Source organism: Lactuca serriola, chromosome 4 (assembly GCF_051521515.1).
Source record: "Lactuca serriola cultivar US96UC23 chromosome 4, Lser_US96UC23_V15, whole genome shotgun sequence".
NCBI lineage: Eukaryota > Viridiplantae > Streptophyta > Magnoliopsida > Asterales > Asteraceae > Lactuca > Lactuca serriola.
Window position 1 is genome coordinate 310,170,808 of NC_136411.1, and position 11,711 is coordinate 310,182,518.

Here is an 11,711-nt window from a genome sequence, read left to right on the forward strand (position 1 = left end):
GCGGTTCGAGAAGCAGCCACGATTCACCATCAGCGAAGCGAAACGTCTCAAGCGAAACGCGTTGCGTCCGAGGCTACGCCCCGTGTAGTCCGAGGACCTCCAGCCTATAAATAGGATGCAAAATTTCTCGGATTTTCACACCAAAATTCACTCACTCTAATTACTTTCTCTCTCTAGCCTATCCTAACCCTCCTAAATCCTAGGGAACCCCCTAGCATCCGAAGGAAGCCCGAGGCTCCCGAAGTCCCGAGAAAAAGGGTCTTTCGGTTCGGAAATGCTGCTCCAAGGGAAGTCCGGTTTTGTATAAAACCCGCTGTAAGTGAGCTACGCTTACGGTATTTTTTATATAACTTTTATTTAATTATAGTAACGTTATTAGGACTTATAATAAGTACTTGGGCTATTATTATGGGTTATATTAGTATTCTTTAACACTTATATATTAGTAATAATAGCTAGACTGTTAATTAGTCTTGGTGAATATTAGACTAAACTCTAGTGGTAATGACACTAGGTTTTGTTCGAGGAAAATTATGTTTAGAGTAACGGAGTGCTGTTCGAGTGCCGAGTCAACACCTTCTTAGGTGAGTGCATAGTTACTTTCATCTTACACATAGATATGAAGTATTTTATATAAACTACGTGCTATGTGTGCATATTATATGTATACCTCCTATCTATGTTAGATGAACGATTTTATACAAGTTTTATATGATTTAAACTGGCTATGCATATATATCTACATAATATGTTGGGTAAAACCTGGGTAGATGAAATATGAGTTGGATGAAGAGTTGAGAGGTGATATAGACCATCAGGTAAGGGTGAGAGGTGGACGATATGAGAAGCCTTGTTTGCAAATGCTGGCCCCGTCATCTAGCAGAGTATGGATGACAACCACGGACTATTCTAGACTGTCCAGTGGAACACTAGCAGGCTCGCAACCTATAGGTGTTGTGAACGATGTGTTCACCCGGTGTACTATAAATCTTGGCGATTATGCAGACTTGATGCCTAAACCCTGGTGACTATGCAGACTTAGTGCCTAAACCATGGCGATGATGAAGACTTGATGCCAAAACCCTGGCGACCATGCAGACTTGGTGCCTAAACCCTGGCGACTATGCAGACTTAGTGCCTGTTGTAAACCGTGGCAACGATGGACTTTGTGTCGATTCCTTAGGATGACCCTTAGGAATGAATGAATGAGAAATAGCTGATTCTTAGGGTATATCCTTAAGACTAAAGAAGATAATGGTGATGGGTAATTGGTTTGATTGTTTGATGTTTAAACATAATAATTATATTATTGTGGGTTGAAAACCCTATGTACTCACTAGGTTTCCTAACCTGACCCAATCAGTTTATTTATATCACAAGTGTTGATATGAAGTCACATTACACTGAGAGATTAAGGAGATATAAATCACTAGTGAAAATGAATTTAAGTTATGTTTTTGCTTATGTTTATGTATTGACAATGACATCCCAAATGTTTTAAAATGATTAAAAAATACATTTCCTCTGAAATGCCTTGATAATGTATTTATCATGTTTTACTGGGAACAAATTTCGCAACATTTTTATTAAAAGATGTACTCTGATTTTTTATAAGGCATAAACAAAATGGGTCTTTTCTGGCTGTAAAAATGGGGATGTCACAATTGGTATCAGACCATTAGTTTAAGCGAACTACGAATATGGATTTATTTCTAGACTTAAACTCAGAATGCTAAGCAATGATTGTGAGGAGTGTTTCTAATAAAAATTAGGTAATACACCTGAATAGACACAAGCACTAGCTTATTTAGGGAAAATACCTAACATGTTTGTATGTGCTAAATGATTTATGAAATGGGGATGTCAGAAAAAAGCGCTCGATCTAACATTTGAACTTCGAGCTATACACTGCTAAGCCGAAACTTCAAAAAATCATAACTTTCTCATACAAAGTCAGATTTGGGCGTTCTTTTTATGTACGCTTTCGGTTTTAAAAACACTACGACTTTCGTTTAGATCGCTAAGGCTAAAAATCACTCTATCGCAAATTCACTAATTACGCTTCTCGGTGTCGCGCCGGTTCCATCGCGAAAGTTCGACGGGTCATAACTTCTTCGTTATAACTCGGATTCCGGCGTTCTTTATATCCCTGAAATCCTTGTTTCAACCACTACAACTTTATGTATAGATATCGGGTTTATCTCATACTTTAATTTTGACACTTATTTTTGTTATATCTTTATAAACAAATAAATAAGGACATAATTCACATAATACTCAAATATTTCATCTTTATTACTTCAAAAAGAGTTACAATAGTTGACTTAGACTATTAAATCATCAATTAATGCTTAGTCCTAAAATGCAGGCGTTACAGTTCTCTCCCCCTTAGGATGATTCCGTCTCGGAATCATGCATTAGCAAACAGATGCAGATAACGACTTATCATGTCACTCTTTGCTTCCCAGGTGAGATTCGGTCCATTCAAATGTTTCCAACGGACTAGCACTAAGTCGACCATCTGGCTTCGTAACTTCTTAGTCTTACGGTCAACAATTGCCTCAGACTCTTCAAGCAGCCTCTTGTTCTCATCAGTTCTTAACTCTGAGATTGGAATTATGTCGGGAACTTCTCCCGTAAACTTCCTCAGATAACACACATGGAAGGTGTTATGAATACCATCTAGTTCTTCGGGTAATTCGAGCTTATAAGATTGGTTCCTAATTCTCTAAAGAACTTTGAACGGTCCAATAAACCTTAGACTCAACTTTCATTGTTTCCCAAATCTTGTAAGTCCCTCCCACAGTGAGACTTTAAGCAAAACCGAATCTCCAACTTCAAATGTCATCGGTCGTCTTTTCTTGTCAGCATAGCTCTTTTGACGATCTTGATATGCAAACATTCTTTCCCTGATCACCTTCAGCTTCTCATCAGTCTCATGGACTATCTCAGGGTCCATAAACTGCTTTTCTCCAGCCTCAAGGCAACAAGATGGCGTACGTCACTTCTGTCCATAAAAAGCTTGATAAGGTGTCATCTTGATGCTCGAGTGAAAACTATTGTTGTAGGATAATTATACCAAAGGTAAGTGCTCGTCCCAGTTCCCTTGGAACTCCAAGGTACATGCTCTCAGCATATCTTCCAGTGTTTGTATCGTTCTTTCGCTTTGACCATCAGTCTGCGGATGGTAAGCTGTACTCAGACACAACTTCGTACCTGATTCCTCTTGTAGACTCCTCCAAAACCTCGACGTGAGATGACTATCACGATCAAATACAATCATTAGAGGAACATCGTGAAGTCTTACCACTTCCTTCACATAAGCATTTGCGAGCTTATCCATAGACCACCTCTCGTTGGCTGCTATGAAGTGTGCACTCTAAGTGAACCGATCCACGACCACCCAAATCATGTCGTGACCGTTCTTCGTCGTGGGCAGTTTAGTCACAAAATCGATAGTGATGTCTTCCCATTTAACCATGGTTATAGGTAAAGGTTCTAAACTCCCATACGATTTCTAATGTTGTACCTTAACTCTTGCACATGTCACACACTCAGCCACATACTTCACAACATCGAGCTTCATCGTCGGCCACCAATAGTAGGGTTTTAGGTCCCTATACATTTTTGTGCTACCAAGATGAATTGAGTACATGGTCTTGTGCGCTTCTTCCATCAGAAGATCTCTTATTCCTCCCGTCTTAGGTACCCAAATCCAATCTTGGAATACCTTTAGTCCTTGACTGTTTGTGCCGAACACTAACATTTTGCCCAAATGTTCTTCCTTTTGGTCATTCATCTTCGAAGCTTCTTCTTGAGCTTTGCTGATACTTTCCACAATCATCGAGACAACTTCTATTCTCTACGCTCTTGGCCTTTTTCTCTCAAGGTTGACTTTTCGATTGAGAGCATCAGCAACAACATTTGCTTTACCGGGGTGGTAAAGTATCTCACAGTCATAGTCCTTGAGTAACTCTAGCCAGTGTCGTTGTCTCATGTTCAATTCCTTCTGATTAAAGAGATACTGGAGACTCTTACGATTAGTGAAAAGTTTTCACTTCGTGCCATAGAGGTAATGGCTCCATATCTTTAGGGCAAAAACTACCGTTGCCAACTCCAAATCATGAGTGTGGTAGTTCTTTTCATGCTCCTTAAATTGTCGAGATGTGTATGCTATCACCTTTTCTCTTTGAGTTAGAACACATCCTAACCCGACTCCCGACGTATCTCTATACACGGCGAAATCTTCATCTCCATCGGGTAGAGAATGAATCGGTGCTTCACATAATTTCTTCTTCAGCTTCTCGAATGCTTCTTCGTGCTTCTCACTCCATGTATAAGTCGCTCCTTTGTGGGTCAAAGCTATTAGTGGAGCAGCTATCGAATAAAAGCCTTGGATAAATCATCGGTAGTATCCAGCTAATCCTAGAAAGCTTCGAATCTCCGTGGGACATTTCAGTCGTTCCCACTTCATTACCGCTTTGATTTTTGCTGGGTTAACCGTTATCCCTTCTTGGTTAACCACATGACCCAAGAATTTGACTTCTTGGATCCAAAAATTACACTTGGAGAACTTTGCATACAACTTCTCCTTCTTCAAGACTTCCAACACCTCTCGTAAATGCTAGCCGTTCTCCTCCTGGCTTTTCAAGTAGATGAGAATGTCATCTATGAAAAGTATCACAAATTTATCAAGGATTGGTTTACAAACCCTATTCATCAAATCCATGAACGCTACTGGAGCATTGGTTAGTCCGAATGACATAACCAAGAACTCGTAGTGTCCATATCTAGTTCTGAATGCAATCTTCTCTATATCCTGCTCTCTTACCTTTAGCTGATGATATCCTGACCTAAGATCGATCTTCGAGAAATAAATCGAACCTTTCAACTGATCGAATAGGTCATCAATCCTTGGCAGTGGATACTTGTTCTTCACCGTTTCCTTGTTCAACTCTCTATAGTCTATACACATTCTCATGCTTCCATCCTTATTTTTCACGAATAGCACCGGGGCTCCCCAGGGTGACGAACTAGGTCGAATGAAAGCGTTATCCAACAACTCCTGAAGTTACGTCATGAGCTCCTTCATCTCCGTCGGTGCTAGTCGGAACGATGCTTTTGTTATCAGTGATGTTCCTGGTAACAAGTCTATCCGGAACTCCACTTGTCTATCAAGCAGTAATCTAGGAAGATCTTTGGGAAAGACTTCCGGATAGTTACACACCACTGGTATATTCTGCACCTCCTTCTTTTTCTTCTTAGCATCAATCACAAAAGCCAAATATGATGCACATCCTTTGGATAAACATTTTTTGGCTTTCATCAGGGAGATGATTCCAGAATTCACTCTGCGTTTGTCCCCATACACCATAAATAACTCCTTTCCAGGGGGATTTACCCTTACTATCTTCTTTCGACATAATATCTCGGCATTGTTGGCGCTAAGCCAATCCATTCCCAGAACGATGTCGAAACTGTTCAACTCTATGGGCAATAGCTCTTCATGGAATTCATTTCCGTTTAGGTCGATGACTACGTTCTTAATAGGATTACTAACAGGTACGAACTTGCCACTGGCAACTTCTACAATCAGGGCAGTATCAAGTTTTTCTACAGGTAATGCTAGTTTCACACCAAACTTATGTGACACAAAGGAGTAGTTTGCTCCAGAATCAAATAGTATATTGGCAGGCAAACCATTTACAAGAAAGGTACCTAAAGCGACGTCTTCTGCCTCCTTCGCAGCCTCTTTCTTCTTCGTGGAATCCCTTGCAATGTGCCCTTCCTCACGCAACTCGTATCACACCCTTTTGCTGGAGGTGCACTCTTTGGCGTAATGCCCCGTCTTCCCACACTTGTAGCAGGTCACTTCCTCGCTACATTTCCCCGAGTGCTTCTTCTTGCACTTCTTGCACCATTTTGATTCATTTCCTCCTCCCCCGAACTTCTTTGAACCAAACTTGCTCTTCTTATTGTTGGGTTTAGCAGACCCTTCAAATTTCCTCTTCTAGCCAACCTCAACCTTGCTGGAAGCTCTTCCCTTATTCATATCCTCCACAGACTTGGCAACCCAGATAGCTGCCTCCAGAGTAGGTGCCTGATGCACTGGGACCGCATACTCCCAGGAAGTCCCTTTGCATAGTTGTCGATGTTTGTAAGCTCATCCGGAACAAAACGTGAGGCGAACTCCATGTTCTCTATGAAGTTGTTTGTGTACTCATCAATCGACATGCTTCCTTTCTTCAAGGTTTGGAATTAGTTATCTAGCTTGAGCATGTTTTGGGCTAAGCAGTACTTTCTTTTGAATTGCACCAAAAACTCCGCCCATGTCAGTTGCAGGGGCTCATTGGGGCTCAGAGTGTTCCCCAAGGTATTCCACCAACACATAGCACCTCCTCGGAACTAGCGTACAACAAAGGTGGTTTGTATCTTGCCTCTGCAACCACACGTCATGAAAGCTAACTCCATCTCCGAGATCCAATCCATGACTCTGATCGGATCTTCCTTTCCAGTAAAAGTCGATGACTTGCAAGTTAGAAAATCCTTGTACTTGCATCCATTCCTCTCGCCTCTGTCATCTTGGTTGTATTTTCGGACTATTGATGGGTTAACTTGACCAACGGTCCCACTGTAGTTCCCCTCCTCAGACTGCCTTTCGTTTAACTCGGGCTGTTCGATCGGTATGGTAGCTTCATCTTGATTTTGTTGGAGCAAACGTCTGGTTTCCTCCATTTGACGATCCAACATCATTTGGATCATCGCTTGTACTCCGGCCATCATGATTGGTTAGGGAGCGGCTACCACAACCGGTATTTGCTCAATCACTGGATGTTGGTTTCTGTCACCATTTGCATTCTTGGCTCCACTGCGGGTTCTTGCCATTCTGATCTATACACCGAATAAGGTGAATTTACATCTTTATTTAGGATGGTCGTTTAAATCAACCTTATCCCCCCGAAACGTTTACATGTTAGTTCTAATATCGTAGTCGTACGTTTAAAATCCTAAACACATAAGGTTTCCAGATCCGGTCAGCAATGGACCATATATCCAAACAAATAACAACATATCAGGAACAAAGCATTTAGCACATAAAAGAATTTTAGGCACAATTCCTAAAATAAGCTAGTGCTCACACCTCACAATCATCGCTTAGCATTCTAAGTTTAGGTATAGAAACCCTACAAATTACTAGTTCGCTTAAACTAATGCTCTGATACCAACTGTGACATCCCCATTTTCACGGCCAGAAAAGACCGATTTTGTTTATGCTTTGTTTAAAAATCAGAGTAACATTTTAAATAAAAGAGTTGTGGAGTTTGTTCCCAAAACAAAATATGATAAAGATTTATCAAAGCATTTCCATAGAAATTGATTTCATTAAAAGACTCGGGATGTCATGTTCGAAACAAATCAAAAGCATAAACAGTACAACATAAGCCTTACTACATTATTTCGTATTTACAGGCCTATAATCCCTTATCTCTCATCCAAACATATTTGCTCATGCGCCACTACCTGTAATACAAGAAACTAAGTGGGTCAGGCTTGGGAGCCTGGTGAGCATATAGGGTTTTCAACCCACAATAAATAAATTTATTATTTTCATCAACCAAACAAATCCGATTACCCATTCCCGTTATCCTCACTTTACATCGCTAACACATCTAACATAAGGGACCTAGCCTAAGGATTTTCATCGGGGTGACAACACATGCTTCGGGGATTCCTCAACAATTCATGTCAAATAAGGCAACCAAGTGGGGCATGGAGTACTGCTGGCGAGCACATAGTTCAAATAAACACTTACAGGTTGCGAGCCTGCTAGCGTTCCACTGGATTGTCTAGAATAGTCTGTGGTCGTCATCTATAATCCGCTAGATGACTAGATCATCAATAACATCTATAACGAGGCCTCTCATTATTTTATTTTGTGACACAACAACTATTACATCTTACCATTTTTTACCCAACACATTTTGTAGATATAAAATACATATACGGTTTAAATCATTTAAAACATCTATAAAATCGTTCATCCAGCATAGATAGCAAGTATGCAGATAATATGTACACACAACATGTAATTTATATAAAATACTTCATATCTATATGTCAGATGAAAGTAACTATGCACTCACGTGTTAAGGTGGTGACTCGGTACTCGGACATCGCTTCGTTATCTCAAAACAATTTTCCCTTGACAAAACCTAGTATCAATACCACTAGGGTTTAGTCTAACGTTAACCGCGACTAATTAATAGTCTAGCTATTATTACTATTATATAAGTGTTAAACAACACTCTTATATAACTCATAATAGTAGCCCAAATAATTACTTTAAGTTCCTAATAATGTTATATAATTAAATAAATGCTATATTAAAAATAGCATAGGTGTAGCTCACTTACAGCGGGTTTTCTCGAAAATCGGGCTTCGGTTGGAGCAGTGTTTCCGAAACAAAAGATCCTTTTTCTCGGGACTCTGGGAGCCTTGCGGCTTCCTTTGGGTGCTAGGGGGTTTACCTAGGGTTTAGAGGGCTTAAGGGATCTTAGAGAGAGAAAGAAACTAGAGAGAGAATGAAGTTTGGTGTGATTTCTTCAGCAGCCCTCGTAGCATATTTATAGGTGCGAGCCTTCGGTGGTGCGCTGGGCGTACAACACTACGCGGGGCATAGTTCAGATAAGGGTGCCAGGTGGTGTTCTTCGGATGGGGCTACATGTTTACTTCTCAGACCACACAAGACCGAAGTACGCTGTGTGTACCCGGTCCCGGACGCGGGGTGTAATGCGATGCGACGTGTCATCCATCCAAAGTGAGGCGTGATCAACGAACAACTGAGATTTGGCCACATCATCGAGTTCGCATCAGGCTTCACAATTTCATACCCCGACATCAAAAATTCGTATATTTTGCATTTGAGCTCCATTTTCGATGTTCTTTATATCCACGCTTAGGCGGGAACGTACTCTACAACTTTCGTTTAGACTCCTTCGGCTAGTTTTGACTTTATTTTAAATTTATATTTTTAACAGGCCGGGACATGATTGGTCCGTTAAATATTCATAACTTCTTCATCTGACGTCCATTTTCGTCTGTATTTTTATTTTTACGCTGCTATTAACAAGATCTTCGATTCTCGTTTAGGTTGTGTCGGCTAACAACCGCTAGATCTAACATTCGATCTTTGGGTTGTACACTGCTAAGCTGAAACTTCGAAAAGTCATAATTTTCTCATACGAAGTCAGATTTGGGCGTTCTTTTAATGGACGCTCTCGGTTTTACAAATACTACCACTTTCCTTTAGATCGCTAAGGCTAAAAATCGCTCTATCACAAATTCACTATTTACGCTTCTCGGTGTCGCGCCGGTTCCGTCGCGAAACTTCGACGAGTCATAACTTCTTCATTATAACTTGGATTTCGGCGTTCTTTATATCCACGAAATCCTTGTTTCGACCACTACAACTTTATGTAAAAATATAGAGTTTATCTCATACTTTAATTTTGACGCTTATTTTTATTATATCTTTATAAACAAATAAATAAACACATAATTCACATAATGCTCAAATATTTCATGTTTATTACTTCAAAAAGAGTTACAATAATTGACCTAGACTATTACATTATATATTAATGCTTAGTCCTGAAATGCGAGCATTACATCTACACTAAAAAAACCCTCTGACTGACTCATGTAAACATCCTCAGCCAACTTTCCATTTAGGAAAGCGGTTTTGACATCCATTTTCCATATTTCATAATCATGAAATGCAACAATGGGTAAGATAACCCTAATAGACTTAATCTTCGCTAATGGTGAAAAGGTCTCATCATAATCAACTCTTGGAGTTTAAGAAAAGCCCTTTGCAACCATTCGCGCCTTATAAGTGTGTACATTACCATCCATGTCGGTCTTCTTCTTGAAGATCCATTTGCACCGACTGTCTTATGGCCTGGTAGATTGTCAAACAAGTTCCAAACTTGATTGTCATACATGGATTGTATCTTACTATCCGTAGCCCCTTTCCATTTAGCAGCCTCAGGGCCCACAATGGCTTCCGTGTAACTGTTAGGTTCATCCAGAGTTACCAGTGTGCTATCACTGATAAGTGTATGACCTTCCACAGTAATATGGCATAGTAATGCTCGTGTGCATTCCCAACTCTCGTGGAACGCCTCAGAGGTATAGATTCTTCTGTCGGATCAACAAGAGTTTCCTCCTTAGGTTGATTGCTAGAGTTTGAGGTTCCTTCACCACATGTCTCTTGAATTTCTCCAAGGTCAATTTGCCTCCCACTGTTTCCTTGGCTCATGAACTCTCTCTCGCGAAAGACTCCTCTCCTTGATACAAAGACCACATTGTCATTGGGTCTGTAGAAGAGGTAACCAAAGGATCTTTATGGGTAGCCAATGAAAATACACCTCTCACTTCGAGGTTCAAGCTTATCGTGAGACTCGTGCCTCACGAAAGCCTTGCAACCCCAAATCTTGATGTGATCCAGATTGGGAACTTCTCCGGTCTACTTCTCATGAGGTATTTTGGCAACCTTTTTGGTAGGGACTAGATTAAGGATATGGGCGGCAGTCTCTAAGGCATACCCCCTGTAAGGTCCTATAAATGGATCTTACCAGTGATCAATAGCAAACACAATCACAGAAACGAGAATAAGAGTAGAAAAGAAAAGAAATCAAGCTTGCACACGTTATATTAATGAAAACGTCTGGTACAACTCGATATATGACCGTGAACTATTTGGCATCAATAACGAAACATGACTGACTAACCCTCTATATATAGGGAACTACGACTGACAAGAGTTTACGAACGTAAGGTGTTAATGGCCATAAACTCATTACAAACGCGTAAACAACCACCAAACCTACCAAAATATACAAAACCACTGTTACAATGCAAAGCCTAGACCAAACCACTAATTGGGCCTTTCAATCTCCCCCTTGGTTTGGTGCTAGCTTGAAGTTAACGCTTATTGACTACCATAACGTCCGCTTGCCCCATCTCCCCATTCCACATACGCTTATTAAGAATCTCCGCAACCATGGTCGTATATACCTTCGCAGCATCCTAAAAAATATCCTCCGCAACCAATATTTGAAAATTGCTTAGGTGATGAATGTCCCACTTTCGAAATTATAACAAATCTCTTCGGTCATAGAGTCGGATACATCCATTCTTGAGCTTGATTACAGCAGCTGATGTAATCTCATCGAAAACCCAACACTCCATTGAGCCTAGAGATCCGTCTTGATAGTTCTGAAGCTCAGGGAACTGCTTAACCTGTTTGGTTGCAGGCCACATCACAACTTGCAGAGGTTTGTCAGTTTTAGGATCAATAATATCAGGAGGCTCTAACATAATGGATTCAGCAGTTTTCATGGCAGGAAACCCCTTTTTAACCTGATCTTCAAGGAAGTGCTTGATCTGGGTCGCCTATGGATTGTTTGTGAGATTTGAAAAAGGAGCTCATGACAATTCTGTCAGATCTACCCTAGTCCATGAGTTGAAATGATGACTGTCTCTGTAAAGCTCAGAGTTGCCACTCTTTCTTAGCATGATCCACATATTGAGAGGATCATGAAATCCCCAAGAAACAATTCTCGATCTATCGCTGAATGTATCTCTAAATCGAACAACCTCAAGATTAGTCACTGTAATTGCAGGTTCATCCCAAGAGGCATTTTGGT